This window comes from Ambystoma mexicanum, chromosome 2p (assembly GCF_040938575.1).
Source record: "Ambystoma mexicanum isolate Mex_15411 chromosome 2p, UKY_AmexF1_1, whole genome shotgun sequence".
NCBI classification, from domain to species: domain Eukaryota; kingdom Metazoa; phylum Chordata; class Amphibia; order Caudata; family Ambystomatidae; genus Ambystoma; species Ambystoma mexicanum.
Window position 1 is genome coordinate 1,072,713,910 of NC_090923.1, and position 22,880 is coordinate 1,072,736,789.

Below are 22,880 nucleotides of genomic sequence, written 5' to 3' on the forward strand. Positions count from 1 at the left end.
GGGAAAATGCATTGTTCAATGACCGCCCCCACTCTCCCTACTATAAGGGCCTCGGCCCGGTGTGGGTCCGTCAAATCTTGAATTCGTCCAACGGCCTGTCTTTTCCACCGTGTCGATGAATTTATCGAAGTCGGAAGGAAAAGGACAGAAAGAGTAAACTATTTTTAATTTGTCATAAGCAAATGGTGTTAGCCGAATGGAACCCCGCGATACGCGTCCATTCGTGATGGCGGAAAAAAACTATCTGAGGGACCTCAACACGTGAAGGACCATCGGTACAGTGGACGTCACATTATTGATAGTATTGCTGGCACGCCCTGTCGACGTCCCTTTTCGAGTTTCGAAAACAACAACTGTAATACTCTGTAGCTTCCACTAGATGTCGACCTATGCATAGCATGTGATCTAAGCAGATTCCACAAGCCTCAGAAATATATTTATTCTGTCCTACATTACATATGATTTCACTGATATTAGGATAGATCTTTTTAAGTTTGTTCGTAAATTGAAGCTTACTAAATACCATGCTATTAAGATACCTAATAATTACCCTGATCAGAGATGGCCATCCTCTGTTGGTTAAATAAATTACTAGTCTCATGTGTCTAATCGGACATTGCTGTAAAATTATGGTATTTTCACTTAAGAACCAGCAGTGGCTTTAAATCCAAATGTCGTCCCAACATTGTTTATTTTAAATTCTCTTTATTGCAGTATGCAATCTAATTGTTCAAATCCACAGGTGAAATCACATCACCAAAGAAGCAGAAACAATACCAAATATTATGTAAAGCAACAAAGAGGGTAGAACCTAAAAAGAACAAAGGAAAACAAGGCATCTTGAGTTAAGATCATCCAGTGATTCGGCAGTAGTCAGCAGGTATCTTTTTCCAGGCGGCTCTCATAGGGGTGGATACAACACAGCAAATTGAGGTCCATGGTCCAAAATAAATGTCAACTATTAACAGAAAATGTATTGAATCATATGTTCATGTAAGGCGATAATCTGTTCACACGGGTTTATCATCCGATGGGCAGAACATCGCAAGGACGAGTGCATTCCATGCCTCAACATTCTCTGAAGGCTACCTAATGCCATCTCTCAGGGCCCTAATTCAAAATCCCTGCACCATAAGCAATATTGTGGCTCCTTCTTTAGCTTTCATGACATTGCTAAGACACATGCTAGATCCATAAATCTGATCACATGCATATATTTGTCCGGCCTGGACATTCTGTCGGGTCCCACTGATATTATGTGACCCCAGCATTAACACAAGTCAACTCTATCTGGTGCCAAAAAGCATGCACCAGAGCACCCTTCCAAAACATATCAATAAGGTCTGCACCATCAGTGACACACCACGGACAGACAGGTCGCACCGTAGGATCAAGCCTGGCCACTCGACTGGATGTCATGTACGTTTGGTGGAGCACATCCAGTTGCAGAAGGCGACATTTTGTATTACACAAAACCCTCTTGATAAAAATCAATGCATTGTCCGATTGAGCGTCATTAAGCTCCTCACCCAAATCCGCCTCCTACTGCATCTTCAACCTCATATTCTGCACACCAACCGCACTCAGCAAACACCCATACAACTGGGACACCGGGCACCAGCCATCCTCCAACTCATACATCAATGTCAGCAGCGGGGCAGGCTCTGGTTCTCCCGGCCAATTCGTCCACTTTCTTTTTGCAACCGTCACAAGTTTTGGTTAACAACTGGCCTTTGGGAAGACCCTCCATCTGAACCAGGTTCCCCAGATATCGAAAACCCCTGTCTTTGAACATATCCACCATGTAGTGAGCCCCAACTCATCCCATCGCCTGGCAACACTAACTCGCCCACCTCAGAGCACGCTTCCGCTGTCATGGGCGTATGCAGCGAGTAGGCACTGCATAGTTTCAATATCTTCATCACTCCACCCCACACCTGTAGTCCTAATCTGACCAGCAGTGTCAGTTGGCCTATGCAACAGTCTGCAACCCACAGGGCCACCTTTATCACTACTGGACACAGCACATCTTGCAGCAGCCAGGAAACCATAGTAGAGGTTCATAGCTCTACTATGCTAGAAGCCGGAGCTAATTAGCTCCCCTCAATTTCGAACCCTGGTCTATGTTCGCGAAAGCGTAGCGTAGGCATGGCAGTATTAATGGACCGTCCCACCCACTCTACCGCATTAACTGCATTTCTGGTGTGCATGTCCTCCAGTGGGTGCTCTATGTGCATATCCAGGTATTTGAATTTGTATAACTCGTCTGCAGCCCCAAGTCCGGTCAGTCCCTAGTGTCATATTGTCGTAGTCCCGTCAAGGGGAACAGAAACGAATTCTGCCTGCTGAAAGAAATACCACACAGCCTACCAAAGTCATCTAGAACTTCTAGGATGATGGGTAGATTATGTTCAGGTTAGCCCAGATACAGGAGGACATCATCTGCATAAAGAGAAATGAGATGCCTAGACCCCCCCCACCTCAACAGCAGCCACGAATTTGCAGCCGATGGGTTTCGAAGATCGCTTTTCATTTGTATAGAACTTTCAATTTGACAGGCTAGACAAGCATATATTAGAGTCCCAATTTATGGAGCGTCTCTTTTGCGGGGACAAACATGTTTCTCTGTTTTTTAGGACTAACGGCATATAATCCAGTTATATGGCAGTCATGGATTTGACCTGTTGAATAGTGCTGCCCTCTCTGGAGAACTGCAGGATCACCTCCCTGCCCTTGAAATTAAGGACCCTGGCAATTATGGGCTGTGGGTTGACTCCCGGCAGCGGTCTCTTCTGCAGCGAGTGGTGCGCCCTCTCAATCGTGAATCCCTGGGATAATCTTCCTGGAACAACTTCGTGCAGGATCAGATTCTCTACGTAGGAGGTAGGGTCTGAGCCCACCGCTGCCTCAGGCAGGCCCAGCACTCGAATGTTATTCTTTCGAGACCTCCCTTATGCATCCTCAGCGTGCATTTCTACCACATCATTATTCACTTCCAGGCCTTTCACTCTCGACTGCAGGTCTGTATTGACCATTGCGGTCTCCAACGATTCAGTAGCCATGACCCTTTCCACCAAAGATCAAAACTTCTGTCTGAGGAGGTGTTCGTCTATTTTAACTTCTTCAATCTTACCCTCCAACGAGGTCTGTGAAGCTGCGATTGCAACCAGGGTCTTATCTTCTTGGGACTCCTTTTGCACTAGCAGTGCATCCATCTGCCCTGACTCCTTTACTGGGGTCGGGTCCGGTGCTTCCCTTGAGCTGCAAAGGACTCCATGATTGTGCCCTTATTGCCTCCTTTTTGTTTGGTGACTGGCATAACAGGAGCACGCAGGATGTGTTCCTTACAGTACACAGTGTGGTGCCAACCAGTAGATAAAGGGGACAAGTTACACGTAGATGTGCCCTCATTTGGCAGCCCCAGATCAAATGTGGCAGCTAGGGGACCCCGCATCAGGCACGTGCCTCTACTCCCAAACAAGGCAGCAAGGGATTTCAGGGGTGGAGCACAAGCCCAATGTATCTCAGGAAGGTGGCACAAAGAGGCTTGTCTCACCGAAGTGCCTCAATTTCAAACCAAGCCCATGTGGATGGTGAAGCGAGAGTAAAGCAGTCAACCCATTGGCAAGCCTGCGTAGGGCATCTTCTGTTCAGGCAGGCTCTTGTGTGCGAATACAGTATGGTGCAGTTTCCTTTCACTCTGCCCGGTTTAATCCTCAAATTTAAAGCATGTCAGTCAACACACCAGAGTCACATATAAAATGGCATGTCACTTGCTATGTGCCCCCACTTTGTGCTAAGGGCATCTGAGGCAAGATACAGCAGGCTTCCCAGACCAGGTTAACCCCTCATGCAGCTGTTGGGGTCTCCCTCTATGGCACCCGAGTTGTCAAATTGGGTCCTAGCCTTTCACAAGGCAGCCTCTTCTTCTGGGCCAGCTCTGCATGGAGGAGCACCGGGGCCATGTGCGCCCCCTTTCCCAGTTTACCGGTCGTCTCCGTAGCTCAACCTTCCTGCTGCTTCAGCACACGTTGCATCAGCACCCAGCTCTCCATCACAGGGAGCCCAATGTCCGTTCCCGCAGCCGCTCCGCTCTCACAGTCCTGCAGGAGACAATCCACCTCCAGTGCGAGCCATGTCACCAGCACTCCTGCCTCACCGCAGCTCCGGTGCAGTGTGTACTTGCTGTAGAGGGTCGCGGCCGCTTGATATTCCTTTACTTTGTGCCCAGCTCTGGCATGGCTGCCATTTTGGAATGAGCATGCACAATGAAGCTGCTTGCTGTCTCGTCTCCAGAGGCTATGGCAGCCATCAGAGGAGCCCCAAAGCTAGTGCAGTACTGCTGCAACCTTAATTAGTGGAAAATCATGCAGCAACACTTCTAAGGTACACAGCTGGAAGGATCAGTATAAAGATCTGAGCAGGAGCCTAAGCCAGGTATGTCCTCACAGCATGGACCGTGGCCATGCCCCCGGTCGCAACATTGTTAACAGTCAGATTGAGGGAATTGAGGAATTAGTATTGAAAGATTTGAACAAATTTACCTAAAAAAATAAAAAGAAAAAAAGAACCAAACAATCAATTCAATCTTTCTTTTGAACAACAACTATGATTACAAATCTACAGAATTACAGCAGCATAGTTCTTTGTCCGGCAGATACAAAAAGGAGGCATTGTCCTTTGGAACAGGCAACTTTATATAGCTAAGGCTTATAGACAACTTGAAGATTTTAATTGTTATGGGATGAAAAAGTACTAATTGACACCAAAATTGAATATGATACACTTTTGAAAGAATGGTTCCAAAAAGATCTTTTGTGCCAAGATGAATACTTTTTTTTCTAAACAATTATCCTGCAACTCTGATACTATATCTTCTTCCCAAGGTGCATAAGAGTTTAGTTACACCTCCCTGTAGACCCAAATGTATCTTCTATCAATAGCCTCCTAGAAGCAACTTTAAGATTTCTAGACTGATTTTTGTGACCATTTGCCAAGGGTTTAAACTCTCATATTCGTGACACTTCAGATTTCTTAAATCTTTGCAGTATCAATTGGGAACCCACTTATTTATTGGTTTCTTTGGATGCCGTTTCTCTAGATACTTCTATTAAACATCAATTTGGTTTAGAAGCCTGTAAATACCTTTTGGATTCCAGATATATCAGTTACAGACAACAAAATGACATGCTTCTCACTAAGCTTACATTTTGTCTTTGAAAACAAACATTGTAGGCAAACCTATGGTACCACAATGGGGTAGTCTATGGCGCCCACCTATGCCAATTTATATATGGTTTTTTGGGAACAAACAGTGGCATGGGAAGAGAAATATGATAACTTTGTGGAACATATGGTGGTATGGTATCATTTTATTAATGACCTGTTTATAATATGGAATGGTCTGATTAAAGAATTACATAGATATGTTTCTTGTTTAAATGATAATGCAATGAATTTAGAATTGATGATGTTCAGTAGTTATGAAGAACTGATTTTCGTATATGTTAAATTTCAGGTCATGGATAACATCTTAATATCGGCCCTATATAGAAAACACATTGCTACATGCAAAGGGCCATCAACCTTGATCACTGATTAACTCAATCCCATAAGGCGAGTTCTTGAGAGCAAAATGCAATTGCTCTAGAGAAGAGGATTTTTGCCAGGAGGCTACAAAAATTGGAAAACGCTTTCCAACCAATTCAATGCAATTCCATGCAATTCCGGTAAAGTTGTGAATTAATCATTTGAGAAGACCCAAAAGATAAATAACAGGGGAATAAATAGGGGATACATTTGGGGAATAAAGAAACTAAAAAAAGGTGATGAGAATATTAGATTTATTACGAGATACAATCACCAAGTTGAGTATTAGATCTATCTTGTCAAAACATTGGCCTATTTTATTAATGGACCATTGGCCTCATTACAAGTCTGGCGGTAAACCTGCCAGTGCTAACGGCGGGTTCCCGCCAGACTTGCAATATTTACCGGCACCTGGCTTGCCGGAAACATTGGTGGATTACGACCCCAGCATTCCGGGAAGTCAGGCAGCAGTAAATTGTTAATCCCCATTCCCATATGAGTCCAATGGTCCGGTAGGACACAATGGGAATGGGGACCACGGAAGCACTGGCACCATTAATAACGGTGCCAGTGCTTCTGTGAAACTCTGCTGGCGGGTGCTGTTCCACCCACCAGGTCTGACCCCGGCACGTGGGACGGCACCTGCCGCAGAATCGTACTGTGCCATTCCGTAAACACTGGTGCTGGTAGGCTTACCGCCACCAGTGTTTCCGGATTGGCACAGTCGTAATGAGGCCCAATGATTTGAAACGGGTTTTAGTACCATCTCCATAGATGTTTTCTAAAGCTCCATCCTTGACAAACATGTTATCTCCTCTTTTACCTAATTATCCTGTAATTCAAGAGGATTGGTTTCTTTAAGTGCAATAATTGTAAAATGTGTGATTATGTTTTAGGGAAGGGTGATTTTAAATTTCCTACTGGAAAATCCTGGGTTTTTAAACACAACATCAATTGTCTAATGAAATGTGTGGTCTATGCTATTGAATGAACGTGTGGCTTGAGATATACAAGATCATCTATTGGACCATTAAAATTGTGCATCTTACATTACTTTAGAACCATGAAAACGTAGATATCAGTTACCCATTTACTTTCCATTTGTCAGAAAAACAGAATAAGGAGGAGCAATGTATGACATTTTTGGGCCTCGCCCATGTTCCTGAACATCGGAGAAAGGGGAATAGGGACCTGAAATTGCGGCAGTTAGAGTCTAAACTGATTGCTAAATTGGAAACCTTAAAACCAAGTGGTTTGAATGGAGAAAAAGAACTACATGTTTTTTGTGATAGATCTTGAATTAGAGTCGCTATGATTGTTGGATTCTGCTTGCTAAAAAGAAAAACAAATTTTGAATAAGAATTTTGGTAATTGTTGTGCACCTGCACTAAACATGATGATATAAGTTGTGTCATTCTGAACACACTGTTGAGAATTTGGTTGAGAACTCTTTTTGATAAAAACCTTTTAAAAACCTTTTGTTGAATAAGAGTGGCTGGCCAATGCTTTAGCATTTTTTTTCACTTTTGATGGTTAATGCCATGATCATTGGTTGATTTTTTGTGGAACAAGCAGATCAGGCATATGATATATGATGCACTGATACTTAAGCTTCATAATTTGATGACAATGGGATTTTGAAGAAGTCACTGTTGAATAAGAAAAATTGTGGATTTAGATGAGCTAGATGTATTTATATTACAATTATGATCAAAGATTAGATATTTGTCTAATGTTAAACCAACCACTACAAGATGGCTCTGGTTTGCAAAAGTAGTAATGAAGCTGTATTGTTAGCCACATGATGGGAGCATGACAGGAAGTGAATACTTCAAATTTGTATACTTCCTAAGCAATATTGATGTAATGTTATACTGGCCTGAAGAAGTCCGGTAACAGGACGAAATGTGGGGCGATTGTTAACACTCACAGGTGATTTTCCTTTTTTATCCACCTAAGACTGGTTGAGAATGCTTACCAGTCGGATTGCTTTTTAATAACTTTAACATTAACTTTCCATAGTTTTGCACTACAGCACTTTACCAACGAGTGCCTGGGTTTTCTTTTTGTTTCTTTCTAACCGAGAGCCTGAGCTGTATCGTGAAGAAACTTGTTTTGATATTGGGGTTAGCCTGTTCACCCCTTTCCGGATGCACCAACTTTGAAGGTGAGCGTGGTGAAAGGCTGCAGTGGTGTATATACATACTCAGACAGGTGCTCTGTGACATAACCAATCCAGGCAAAACGAGGTGACGTGCGTAATGTTTAGCCTGCTGATAGTTCAGGGGGCTGATTATGAAGAAACCTAATTCTCTTCATTGATGAGACCCTTCACAAGCCAGCCACAGAGTGGATCTTTTGTTGTCTGCTGTACTGCTCGTATGGGATTCAGCTAGAGAGTTTCTCTTTGGAGATGCGTTATACAAGTTGCAGATGTCCCACTGCCAGATACTCAGATGTATCCATATTAACAATATTATCCCCTGCCCCGCTGCTTCAATCATAATTAATAATATGTGTTGTATGCTCTTCAGCTCTGGAGACTTTTCAAGTGAGTCATGCTAGCAACATCTTGTTTGTGATTAGATTCCAAAAAATCCAAGTCCTTATTTATGACTGTTTGGTAGTCATTTATAATATAACTGAAACTGCTTTTCTATATCGTGCTTTATGTACGGGACCTGGTATGGAGCCTCTGCTGCTCTGCGTTGTCTTGTTTCCAAGACAAATCTATTGCCCATGAGCTATCCTCCCAGCTATTTCCTTGAGTAGGAACTGGCATGAGTTTGGATTTACGCTTAAGGCCACCATTGGTACGCCAAGCGAAGATGGTCAGCATCTCCACCAATAGTTCATGTATGTGTCTGTGCATTGAATTGTCTTGAGTTAGAAGCATAAAAGCATGGCGTTTTCTGTCTTGTAGGTTAAGTCTGGACACCTGTTGTTGCCCTACAGCTGTATTTCAAGCCTTCTCTAGAGCAGTCGCTAAGAAGTGTTTTCAGCTATGATTTTGGCATGGTCTTGCTAAGATCAGTTTTAGTTTGGGCGATATCACAGGCTGCCATTGGAACAAAGGACACCTCTTTGTTCAGTGTTCTGTTTCCACAAAGCACTTAGTCAGATATAGGGCCTCATTACAAGTTGTGCGGAATGCGTTTAACGGCGCCGTTAATGGTGCCGGCCCCGTTAAACGCATTCCGCGCTATTACGAGGTTCCTTCGCGGGACCAACCAGACGTCATAGCGGGTCCCGCAAGGGTACCAGGGAGCTAACAACGGGCCCTCTTGTAATGGGCCCGTTGTTAGCTCCCTCCCCATTCCCATTGAGCCCTACGGGGGCTCGAATGGGAATGGGGAAGGTCCGGGTCCGGGTTCCCTGAATGGGGAAATACCGAGCTCTCCATACTCGGAATGGCCCGGTATTTCCCCATTCAGGGAACCCGGGCATGGTTTTGGAGGCAGCCATGGCGCCAATAGCGCCATGGCTACCTCCAAAGCCGTAATGAGGCCCATAGTGTGGAAAAGCGGTGGCAGCTCAGTTATTCCCATTGTGGTTGTCTGCCCCGAGAGCATTTCAATTGAGAATGTGGCATTGCACTTCACGATACCAATACTTGGGAAAAGAGGATAATACCTGGTCATATGATGGCAATACCTGGAAAATGGAGTAAGTTCCTGAACGTCTGATGACAACAACAGGCACATTCTCAAAGTACTTAGGCATATGATGCCAGTGTCTGGCAACTGGTTTACCGGAGTATAGGTTATGGTGCAGCTGAGTAGATGTTATGTTAATTGGCATTTGTGTAATGCATATGCCACTGGTGTGCATATAATGGAACCAGCTGCCATATCGTGCAGTTGTTTGGACATATGATGCCAATACTATGTATAATAGGATTGTAGTATGTCGCACTTATAGGAGTACTTGCCCATATTTTAAGACATTGGGCCACATTATGTAGTGACAGAATTAGCACCATTTTGACCACACCGCTGGAGGAAAAGTGGAGGATTTACTCCCAACTTTTTCCTCCTCTTTGGGCCTCATCCCGAGTTGGGCGGTAGCGCCGGTGCTAATAGCCCCACCGCCAAACCCCCCGGCACTATTAGCGCCGGATCACGGGTTTGGCGGAACGGTTATTGCCCATTCCTCATTGGGCCCATTCGGGAATTCCTCATTCCTCATTGGGCCCAATGGGGAAAATTCACGCTATTACCGCCGGCGGTAAACGTGCCGAAAATCAGCAAATTTGCTGCAGATTTCCCCCCAGCTCAGAGCTGAGCAGATTTCCCCCAGCTCAGAGCTGGGGGAAAATCCACCAAGGTCATGATCTGGCGGACCTTTAAATGTGGCGGTAATAGCGCTACCACCGCATTTAAGGGTTACCGCCAAACTCGTGATGAGGCCCTTTGCCTCCAAACATCAGCAGATTTACCATGGCGGAATTACAGCTAACAATGCGCCAAAATATCTATGGAGTCCAGCGGACTCCAGCAATGGGAGTTACACTGCTCTACCACCACGTAATCCTTCAATAAGATCACAGGATCGAGTGGCGGTAACAGTAAATGATTTTGGTGCTAATTTTACAGATTTACAGCTGAATTACTGCCAAACACGTAATGACGCAGAATGTCTGGTTAGCAGGGCTATCTATACCTGCAATAGGATTGGCATAATATTTGGCCAATGATGGAAACGCCTGTGCATTTTCACTGTATAAAAGTAAACATTATTGGCTTTGTCAATGCTTCTTTCAAATTGCTTCTGTCATTTTCCGTGGACTCACGAGTTATTTTTTTACTCCAAATATTTACTCCTGGCTACGTTTCCTTTTTTGCAACTAGGAAATGTTTTATTTTTCCAGTCTACGCTGTTTACCTCCGAGTAACCAGGCAAGTAACTTACTGTGGGCAGGGGTCTTCAAACTGTGGGGCGCGCCCCCCACTGGGGGGCGCGGCCGAATCCCAGGGGGGGCGCCAGAGTCCAGCATGAAATGTAAAAAAAAAATAAATAAATAATAATATTTTTTTATTTTTTTTTTTAGATTGGAGGAAACGGGAAGGGGCAACTCACATAGTCAGCATAAAACGGTCTTAGGCACCAATGAAAAAATGGCCAGCAGTTGCAAATGGATATTCAGTGTTTAGTCACAGACTGTTTGAATAGTACCCATGGGGTTGTTTTTTGTTCAAATGTAAACAAATGGTGATATTTAAAGAATACTTATTCAGCAACAATGGTCAAAACTACTAGCTGCATAGTGAAGTAACTCCTCAAACTGGCCCACATTGGCCAAAAAAGTGGCCCATTTTTATTGGCCTACACTAGCATTTTGCATTTTTGGTATAGGCCAGTCCAAGCTGGCCTGCCGGCTCATCCATAATGGGTGAGGGGGTGCCCAACCACTGGCCACCTCACCCATTATGGAGGAGCCGAGGAGCCAGCCCAGTGAAACACTGAGCACTCCCTCAGCTGCTTTTTCCAGCTGAGGGAGTGCTCCTGGGCTGGCTGAACTGTCATTTCCCCAGCCGCACATGATCATTGAGCCATGCAACGCTGGGGGTATTTTGCTTCGCCAGCCTTGCATAGCTCATTGGAAATGCTGGCTGGGCCACTGCATGTATGTATGTGCAAGGGGGTGCTCCTGCGCCTCCTCGCACATACGGTCAGAGCAACCTGGAGCGGGGCATTTTAGCAACCACGCAAGGTATGTTTATGGCGATTTATTTTTTATTTTAATGTGTATGGATGTGTGTATGCTTGTGTTATGGGACGGTGGTGGGAGCAGGAAGGGCATCAGCACTGGGATAGTGGTGGGAGTAGGGTGGGGAGAGCCCAGGGTCTGTACTGGGAGTATGGTGCGGTGACGGCACGCAAAAGTTCATAGCAATTTCTACATACTGTCCATCTGGCACTTTTGGGGGGGCCCGGCCTGCCCAAACTTTGCTCAGGGGGGCCCAGGCCACAAACGTTTGAAGACCACTGCTGTGGGGGCAAGGGGAGAGAGATTCTGTGCAATAGCTTATTTAGAGTTTTTTTTTTAATGGCCAACATTGCGGTGAACTGGTTTACATGCCAGTAAGGATAACATGTCACATCGGATCACAGCACAAAGCACAGACCTGGATGTGAAGCAAAAAAAAAGACATTAAGACATTACTAAAAGGAGATTAGAGATAGCAGGAACAGGAAAAGACTTTCAGGATGAGACAAGCAGGCAATTATAGGAAGGCTTTAGACAGCAAACAGGCTTTGACTTTGTGCGGAATTTGCTGTAGGTCCGTTCTGATTTATGGCGGGAGCTTATTCCAGTGTTTGGAGCAAAATACATCAAGTGTGCGCAGCCTTGGCACTGGTTTTTGCAGAGATTTGGTGGGTATAACAGGTTCAAGTAGGCTAATCTTCCTGGACGGGGTATTTTGCCTGATCCTAGGTGAGAGATCGCTTGGACTTTAATTGGAGACTTGTGGTTGGTGCGCAACAGGAAGCCATTTCAGAGATTTCAAGGCAGGAGCGGAAGTAATGGGGTGCCAGGGCTTGAGGGAGATGACCCAATAGCCTTTTTCTAATGAAGTTGTAACAGACAGATGGGTTCCATGTTGAGTGCCATCTAGACAGCCTTGTAGTAATCAAGCCTGGAAAGCAAGAGGGATTGGGCAGCTTTGATTTTCTGAGACGTTGTTTGATAAGGGAATATGCTCTTTATGATCTGAACCCTTTGGCTTTCAGGCCCCCTTCATTAAATAAGAAGTGCTCCCTTTAAAGGAAGAATCCTTATTTTCAGGTAGATTTTCTTTAAGCCCTGTGGTCAGGGTCTTTATGTAGGTCTTCCTGCCTTAGGGGTAGTCCCACAAGCTCACTAGGATTTCTAAGTGGCAGTGTGACAAAGCTGCCCAGGCTCAACTCTGAGGAGGTGAATTGAGATGGTTAACAGCTGCATTATACACTTTTAACAAGTACCAAAACGAGAGAATTGTCCTTAGGTTAGAAAAGGAAAGAGGTCAAACAGCACACTAACAGGCAAACTTAGTAACATAGTTGCAACACTTTAACAGGTAAGTAGCAACAAATTCAAACAGTTGTTGAGAGTTCAATAAAGGGTCTTTCCTATGAGGCCAAATGCCGTCACCCATAAGAAAACCCTTTCTATTTAGACTAAAAAAGGCTTTTTTAGAGATACAAACACGGGAGACTAGTTGTAGGGATTTGGGTAGTCTTTGCTGGTGGGAAATATGTTCCTTCTCTGAAAGTGTCCTGAGGAGAACTTTCTAGAGTTCCGGTGGAGCTTAAGCTGGTGATGATGGGGACCCAGGGATGAAGATTTCAGTGAAGATAGGACACCCCAGCAAAACTGGAGCGTTGGGAGAGCAATATCCCATGTCCAGAAAGCAATCCTGTAACAGGAAGCTTTGGGGTTTCCAAAGGCCATCACTGTGCATGTAGTTTGGTGACTATCTTAGGCTCCAGTGATGATGCACTGATGCAGAAGGGACTGAGAACAGGTGCAGGAGTCACCTCCTGATTCTAGGGTGGACTTGAGAGGACAGCAGGGAAGAACAATTGTTGAAGGTCTTCTTGCAAAATCACACCAGAGAGAGGCAAGCCACAGAAGAAGGAACAGGAAGGGAGTTTGGTGGTGCGGTTCCAGGTAAAAGGGCCACACAGGCTGCTGGAGCTTCCCAAGTGGGGCAGATGGAACCTGGTCATTTGCCTAATGACTGACTTGGTATGACGAAACTCTGGTTGATTCACCAGGGAGAGTCTTACGAGTGCCTGGAAATGAAGGGGCTCCCACTTCTGGATCCGGAAATGCAAGCACAGGCGTGAGCTTTAGGGAGATGATGTCTTCAAGCAGAAGCCATAATACATTTATTCCCGCTGGATGAGGGGAAAGAGGCATAAGCGGCAGAACTTCACCACTGGATTTGGTGAAGCGTTGAAGAATGCTGGTGCCGAGCTTTGGCCCCTTCGTTGAGCAGCTGGCCTTCCAGGGGTGCAGGAAAAGAGTTCCAGCAGTGGAGCAGGTGAATGGGTAAGGGGCTTCTGCTTTTATCCTTGAAATTATTCTCCCATGACAAGTATCATTCAGACAGGGGGGTGGTCAGCCAATGGGAGGTAGTCCCTCCATGAGCAGACATGCACTCAGGAAAGGCTCTCGCACTAAGAAAGTGAATTCATACTCTCTCAGATGGGTATCTGCATATGCCAGTCAAAACTAGTTTCAGACTGACTACAGGCCGAGTCCTTGGATACAGGCACCAGTGGCCACAGATGGCCACCTCCTCTGACACATACAAAGAGGGACCGGGGGTAGCCATGTGACCCCTCAGGTCTTCAGGTCAAACAAAGACAACTTCAATTGTTTTAAATTGAGGAGAGGATGAAAAATGACCCAGCCAGGTAAAACGGAGTCCACCAAGTTCCAGGATTGCACACTGTACTCTAACAAATACATGGAAAAACGTCTCTTCTGTGCCAGGGGCCTGGGTTGCATTTCCCTCATGGCACTCATGAGGGAAATGCAACTGTTCAGCATCTGTAACTGTTCCTTAGTTTTCAGATGTCCAGCTGGCGCTGTATGTAGGCCCCGGCAAGCCTGCTGGATGTCTTGGGAGGCTGTTGCCTCGTCTGTATTTCGGTCTTCGATACCTGAAGTGCTAAGCATTGTGCAATAGTAGGGGTTTGCCATTTGGTGAAGTGTGGGCTCTGAAGCAGATTTTGGACGAGGAAGTAGGTGAACTGAAGGGCGGGATGGCTGCTGCAGATAATTGATCAGGCCATCAGAGGTAACTACTGCTCCCCCAACTTCAAGGTGTGCTCTTACCTTCATGGTTGAGCTGCATGGCTTGAGACTGGGTTAATTCTTGAGACTGGGTTAACTCCGAGTGTGGTCCCAACTTGCTAGGAGCATAAGAAGGGACACACTTCACCACAGGTGAGCACAGAGAGGGGCAGCATGTGCCTTAATGGCCAGAACACAGATGAGGCTCTATGGCCTCAGGTTCTGACTGGGTGGACAGGAGTGCTGGGTGGACAGGAGTGCTCGGCCGGAAGTGCCAATGCCCCATTTCAATTTCTGCACTGACTGTTGTAGACATGGATGGATGCAACATAAGTGACTTCACTCAGAAGAATGATGGCAATGGCCCTTGGGAGGCATATGAAGGCTACACATTGTCGAAACATAGTGTAAGAGAGGGAGGTTGGTATTGCTGTTGGAGGCCATTTTATGGGACTGCTCTCTGACCTCAAGTTTGGTATAGTAACATCCAAGGTGCACACTGATGCTCCACAAATACAATTGCATGGAAAAAACAGAAAGAAAACTGAGGCTGGGCAGAAAATATGCTCAGTGAGGATATGTTTCTCCCGACCGGTGGATACCATCATGTCCTTGGTCACTGAATTCAGAGAAATCAAGTTAAAAATAAAGACTTGGGAGGATCGTTTTTGCAGAAATAACATACCATTATTAGGTTGCTTGAGACCACAGAATGAAAACATTTATATAAATCAACTAATAACATTACCATACCCCCAGGAAGGCCTACTGTAGGTAATGACACACTTGAAACATCTCCACAAAAAGCCAATAAATAGGAAGATGGTGCCATACACCCTCCACTTAAGCCAACCCCTGCTCCTATGAGGAATCCTAGAAATTGTTTTTTCATGACAAATGTTCCCAAGGCCAAAAGCTATATTAAAGAAAGTTGTGCTTCTCTCATTAACAAAGTCACTCAATGGCTCTGACAAGAAACGGTGTGTATCAATCATTAGTGAAAATATCCCGGATGCCTGCAGCTCAGCGGACCACGGATCGTCAGGGATGGATATAATTGAAGTAACACTGGAAAACTCCAACTTTTAGAGGGTTTACTCTGTTGAGCTAAGGACCCTTCCCCCAACTAGACTCCAAATAGGTATTTGCTTTTGTGAAGAACATAATGACTCGTTCCAAATTAGCTCCCTTAGACCCAACACTGTCCATCCTAGCTGCAACTGCCAAATCTCCACCAGCGCTAACACACCCTGTCCTTGGTCTCACCACCATATTATGCACTTCTCTATCACTCAGCCGAACAAGCCAAGAACATCACCAAACGCTCTTCCTCCTACTGTCTCAAGGAGCTCTCTGAAGCTCACCAGAGACAATATCTTACCCCTGATCAACATTCCTTGCTTTAAGGCCCCCTTCCCCTTGGACCCCACATCACTAGTGGATAGCTACACAATAATCCTCTCTTAAGCAGTGAACTCCCTAGACCCCCTTGTACCACACAAAGCAAAGACGGTCAGACATTCCAACTCATGGTTTACCCCTGACTGGCTAGAATTACGCAACATGAAACAACATGCCCAGTTAGCCTGGATAAAAGAACCCACCACCGCTGCAAAACAGGATTTCACTAAAGCTTCAAAACAATATAAATTAGCCATAATCACAGCCAAGTCCATCTCCTTCAACACCAGAATCAACAATGCTAAATCAGACGCAAAAGAACCATCTACAGAGAACTTGAATCCCCTGCTAATCCCCTCACAACCATCATTAAATACAAGATCTGGTGCTCTAGCATCCAAGTGGCACTCCTGGGTAAAGTTGACACTCTGAATAGGAAGATCCTAGCTCAACAAGCAACATTCAACATAGTACCCGTGACCTGCCACAACAATTGCTCACCTCCCTCATCTACCTCCCTCACCACTCGTTTCTTCTTCAGAGACCTCTCTGAAACCGAAGTCACCAAACTGATTAATAGTCTAAAACCATCAAAATGCAAAGGCGACATCTGCCCTGCACCCCTGGTGAATAACTGTGCCGACATACTAACCCCCTTCATCACAGCTACCATAAACACTTCCTTCACCCCAAAGCACTGTTCCTGCCAGCCTCTAGGAAGCCTGCGTACTCCCTCTCCAAAAATAAATATCCCTATACCCAGCCATCGCCACAAACTACAGTCCAATCATGACTGTCCCATTCCTTCTAAAAATCTTGGACTGAGCTGCCTACCTACAAGTAGGAAGAGTGATGAGAGTCTTCTCAGAGATTGCCAATGCCTCTCACTCTCCTATCACCTGCGGGGTGCCTCAAAGATCCTTCATCGCCCCTACGCTGTACAATATGTTTACTAGGCCCTTATTCCACATCTTAGATTCACTCGGCATAGCCTACACAAATGATGCCGATGACGCCGAAATCTTGATCCCCCTCTCAGGCAACTACATAGAAGATTCCAGCACCCTCAACACAATCTACTCCACAATTCAGACCTGGATGGCGGCCCCTCATCTCTGTCTCAACAGCGACAAGACTGACTGAAATCCTAATTGTTGGCCTGCCAAGTGCCCTAAAGACCCTTAACAACCAATATTCTGCCTTTACAATTGACAACTGCTTGTTACAGGTCTCTAATACAGTAAAGACCCTAGGGGTCTACTTAGACGCATCACTGTCCATGACTAGACAAGTAAGTGCCATTGCGTCCTCAGCAGCCTACGCAACCAAGGTCCTTAATGCAGCCAGACTCTTCCTCTCGAAAAACAACTGCCTAACCATTGCCCATACAATCATTGGCTCAAAGATTGATTACTGTAACATCCTTTTCAATGGCACCTCCTCCAGAATCATACTCAAACTTAAAGTAATCTAGAACATTGCCTTTAGAGTAGCCTTGAACATCCCTAAAAGAGAGCACATCTCAAGCGCCAGAAGAGATGCACACTGGCTCCCCATCCAGGAGCGGATCATTTTCAAAACCCTCTCCACCACCCACAAATGCCTGTCCAATACAGCACCACCTTACCTCGCCAAATGAATTGCCAACCCCCACTCTTTCAGACCTACTAGAACCCCTTACACAGATAGACTTATTGTGCCCAAAGTTAAAAGATGCAAAGCCGGAGGCGCCAGCTTCCCTACCTTGCTGCCAAGCTCTGGAATAACCTCCCACCCTTCCTGAGGGCCGAGACATCCTACTGGATCTTCTGCAAAGCACTAAAAACGCAACTATTTACCGAAATCTGAATTCCTGCCCATCACACCTATTGCCAGGAATTTCTCCGTCCCACCACCCAACTGCATGCTCCGAGGATAATTGACACCTGGTTTTACTACTATGTAATGTATGATTCTGTATGCTTCCTATGATAACTGCCACCTTGTTATACCTCTTCACCATGTGCTTGTATGAAACTATGCCTGTATTACAATAAGCCTGACTAACCCTCTGTACTTGTAACAGCGCCTCAATGCCTGCGGGTTGTATGCACGCTTTATAAATTAAATAAATAAATAAACTAGCATGGCACAAGCTATATTGCCTGTAATTATGCCGATATGCCAACGACCTTCCACACACCACTTTAGACGAGCTAGATTGACATTCCTGCATCCCATGCCACTGACCACGCTTATGTTAGCATCCCTCCATTGTATGCAGAGCCCGCACTAGAGTTAGGTATCATATCCTGAAATATCGCAGGGCTTAAGGTTAAAATGCAGGGCTTGGAGTACTATGCTTTCTTAGATCAATTTCAGGTGATCTGCCCCCAAGAAACCTGGTCTGATAGAAATCTATTGAAGCCAGGCTACACCAACCATTTTAAGCCACCCACTGTCGGCCCAAGAGGCAGACCATGTGGTAAGCTAGCAGTATGGATATACTTAAGTCTAACTGCCCAAATTGAGCAGGTGGGGACTGGAAAAACACCTACAGTGTATAAATTGAATTTTCCCTAGTAGGATCTTACTCCTATTTAATCTATACCTACTGTGACGTATCAAAGGAATTCATCGGTTTTCCACAAGGAGGAGCCCACTCATGCCCCCACCCATTGTGAGGCTAGGGAGGTGAGCCCACTCTGCAACACCCTCCCTAGGGGTCGAGGCAAGTGGGACCTCACAAGGTGAGACTCCCCCTTTGGGGACAAGAACGCCTGTTCCTGTGAGGCACTCCCTAAAGCATACCTGAAGTGGCCTACTTGGGATTATCAGTGCTACAAATGAATATACAATACAGAGACTTGTATGAAGAGAGTACTTACATATGTTATTGTCAACAGGAAAGAGCATATCAATTTAAATAGAAATCCTCATTTACCTGGGATGAGGAGGATGAAGCAGAAGGAGACGCTGCAACAAGCGGAGGGATAAAGATGCGAACATCAGCCAGGGAAGGTCCAGCGCGACGTAAAACCTGAGAGGGGAGGAGACTCTGCAACCTACAGAGCCCACAAGTGTAGAAACTTTTCTGGAGCCGAAAGTGGAGCGCTGGATACGCAGCATCCTTTGAGAAGGAAAAAGCGAGAAGTTGATGGTGGTGGCGGTCCACCATGAAGACACTGTTCACAACGGTCCACAATGCCAAAACCACTAGGCAGTCAAAACCGCATTCCGTCTGGATACCCGCAGGATGGCCAATATGTCCAGAAGGAGAGCGCGGAACGCAGGACACTGGAGTAACCAGGGAAGCTGAGAAAGCAAAGACCAGCGAACCCGTAGCAAACGGAGGGCCCGGAGAAGTACCTGAGAATCCATGGTAACAGGGAGAAAGGAGGTCCAGGAGGCCGCCAGGGGAATGGTTATGGGGTTGTTCCTAAACATCCCAGTTTAATCGAAGAGCATAACTTGGAAATCAAGAAAGTGGAATGATGATAATGAGAGAAACACTAATGCAATCAATATTGAGAGAGAAACTAAAACTAAGAGACAAACGCTTGGGGAGATAGGCAGACCACTATATATGTCAAAAGACAGACTATAAACAAGAAGGAAAATCCTATGAGCCAAAAGAATAATAAGAATTAAGGAGAGGAGAGAACCTCCAAGATGGAAAATTGTAGAGTCTGAAAAGTACCCCTTTATTGATAAAAGGAAAGAGGGAAACCTAAATTAAATATTGCTATGAGTTGAGATATTAAGAAACCCCTGGTAGGAGTGGTGGTTATATTTTTTTAAAATGTTATTGTTTGCATATACTGAAAGTGTTTAGTGTGTTTAAGGGGGTTGTGTTGGATTGTAATGTATGCTTCGAATTATATACTTATTGAAATGTAGTTAAACAATGTGTTTATGTTTCTACAAAAAACTAAAAACCCTTGTATCATATTGGAATGAAATGTATTTGTTGACATGCTAATAAAAAGATGTTTAAAAAAATAATAAAAACAAAGAAACCCCTAGAGTTTGTAAAAGACAAGGAAAGAGGTGAATTATAATGACCAGGAAGGCAAATACCAACCGATGAACCAAAGTCACACAAAACGCATTAGTATGGATCAAAGTATCCGTCTGGGTCAAAGAAACCAATATTTGAGAAGGAAATAAAGTCTTGAAAGAGTTACACAAACTGATTACGGAAGTCACAAAAGACTTTTTAAAAATCACCTATTAAGAAAAACCAAGAAGAGGAAATTTGCAGGAAGCAATGCCCAGGAGATCTGCGGCATAAGAGTGGTCTGCGGCCTTATACGGTAGCCAGTTCTGGGGATACAGTGCTATGTCCTTAACCACAACAGAAAACACATTTGTAAATAAAACTCAATCGCCCCACTACTGATGGAAATGGTTGTAATACTGCTCAGATTCCTGGACATGAGTAGACCTTCTGGCTTTGTATTAAAAAATCAATTTACCCCGACATGTTCAATGATGTAGCTGCTGCATTTAGTGGGCGTAAATATGCAGGAAATGGATGAGACAGTGAGACTAATTAAACTGAAATGAGAAACGTTGTCTTTAGAGCTAATGATACAGGATTTAACCACCTTCCTGGGCTATGCATGTTCAAATTCAATTCAGACATTGACCCTTATTTGAATTACATGTTTTCTAGCTCCTCGAGAGAATTATATATCAAATTTAGACCAAATGTTTTTTGTATCGCTCAACTATGCTGCAAATGGTCTCAGAGTTCCTCAAACTTCTGTCCATTCTGCCCTACTGTAGAATAATCTGATATGCATTTCTTGTTAACATGCGTGTCTTATGCAACACTGAGGGTGAGATGGATCTTAATCTATTCTTACGAAATACCAGGTACGCTCCTCTGCGGACGTGCATGTTTTATGTACAATGACCAACTATTAGGATGTTAAATTTGCAGTTTTCAGATTTTTAAACAAGACCTGGCGGATTGGTTTAAAAGCAATGCCCCGGTCAGAAGTAATTTAATATGCAACATCAGCCCTACAGCTAAGGGGTGCAACATCACCCCTACAGATGAGGGGTGTATCGGCCACTTTTTCTCCTTACAAATAGACAAATACTCCAAAAAATAAAAATAGGGAGTAAAAATACAACAAAAAATAGGAAACAGAAATTTAGAACTTTGTGCCCCAATTTTCTCTCGCACACAGCTTCATGGATATGTTTGGACCAGTAGCACACGTAGTACAACAGGAAGAAACTATTATTATGACAACCTGATCATAAAAAGTAAACATGTATTGTGTAATGTGCATGAATAACTAGATGCAAAGAAATTATAATAACATTTCCGTTTTTCAGTTAAAACATGTTTTTACTTGCTTATAAAATACTCCCATTGGGATTTGGACGTACATTTTTACTCACTAAAAATCATTTTACTCCCAACTTTAAAAAATAAGGAGTAAAATACTCCCACTTTCAAATCTTATCTGGAGCACTGTGTGACACCTCTTCTTTGCACCTTTTATCTATGCCTTTATTCCCGATGTGCATTGCTGATAGTGACGCCTTCTTATTTTAATGTACATAATTGTATTTTGTCACACTTTTATCAAACTTTTTTTTATTGTACTTTTGTGGGATATGACTGAAATAAAGTTGATTGACTTCACTCAATACAAGAAGATGTTGGCACTTCTACCCAACGGTATCTAAATCGTCTCTCTACCGGACAAAAGGAATGGGGCGTGAAGCTAAAAGCAAGTCTCATTAGAACAGGACATTTTTCACTCTTTCTGAACGCAAGTAAGTTGCTAATGTTACAAATGTTATCATGGAGGATATTTCAGAACTTGGCTGCATTGACTACACTGGGCCATCTAAGAAGCGCTATCAACATGGTGAACTGAACGTTGTAGCCGAGAGGAAGAGTGCCACCTAAAAACGATTTCTGATATAAAGAGTGGCTTGTCTAGAGAGGGCTTTATGGACAGTTTAAATACGATCTTGCTCTTCAATGGCAGCCAATAGAGTTGTGTCAGCACAGGAGAAGTATGAGCAGGTCTCGGAGTATTGGTAATGATCCTAGCTGCAGTGTTCCGCAGCACCTGAAGCTGGGGGAGGACGGAATGCGGTACACTAGCAGAAAGTGTTCTGCACTAATCTAGTTAAGACCCAATGATGACCCTAGCAGTGGAAGCACAGTGTTTTTCAGAAAGCAGGGTTCGAAATTGCCAGGGGCTGGGGGCTATTTGGCTCCTGCTTGTAGCATAGAAGAGCCTGGTTAGCTTGACACCAACAACTACCAGGAGCTACTTTTGGCTGCCCTGTCCAGCTGATGCCAAACAAACAGAGCCATGTGTATTTAACTCTATGCATTTGGGACAACCTATACATAAACATTAGGACATATTTATACATTTAAAGCATAGAGGATCATAAATAATGGACAAAATGTTATGCTTGCATCTCATGTGCAAGTACAATTTACGGGACACTATGAAGTAGCTCCTTGTTCCCCATTCCTCGCTTCTGGTCCCTGGTTAATGCTGGATGCCCAGGAGCTGCTTATTGCTCCTGCTTATCCAGTCTCAATTTTGACCCCTGAAAAGTAATGGCCTGATTAATAATATACTGGATAATCATGAATTCTCTCAGCAATATGCGATTAAAGGGACTCGTCGTGCTCTGGGACCTGCCCTACTCCTGGAGCTCCACCACAATGGATGTTTGCCAAATGCTTTCACTAAAGAGACAGGGATATGGGATCAGAGCAATTATAACCACGGATTAAATCATCAGGCAAAATCCGAAGCTTCCAGCGAGGGTTTTCAGCCATGCAGTTTAGGGTGTACGCGAGAGCTTTGCTGTTCTGAGTTCATTGATGACGTTGGAATGAAGCGTGCAATGTTGATTCTATTCCCAGGTCAGGATAACACACCCAGACAAGTGTGATATTTTTCCAAATATCGAAGAAATGGATTTCCTAGAGAAGGAAAGGCAGATCCTGAGCAGTGAACATACACTCCAGTCAGCTGGGATTCAGGGAGTTGACTGATTATTTCAGCCTGCGTGGGTCATTTTCCTTGCCTTGTGTATTATCCTTACTTTTCCAAGGAATAAGGGGACT

At 44.4% G+C, this 22,880-nt stretch overlaps 1 protein-coding gene across 1 annotated transcript in view; it reads right to left on the reverse strand.

Annotated features, from left to right (window-relative positions):
* EFEMP2 (EGF containing fibulin extracellular matrix protein 2) overlaps positions 1-22,880 on the reverse strand; it is a 304,335-nt gene that overhangs the window by 231,067 nt on the left and 50,388 nt on the right. The gene's annotated exons all lie outside the window — the stretch shown is intronic.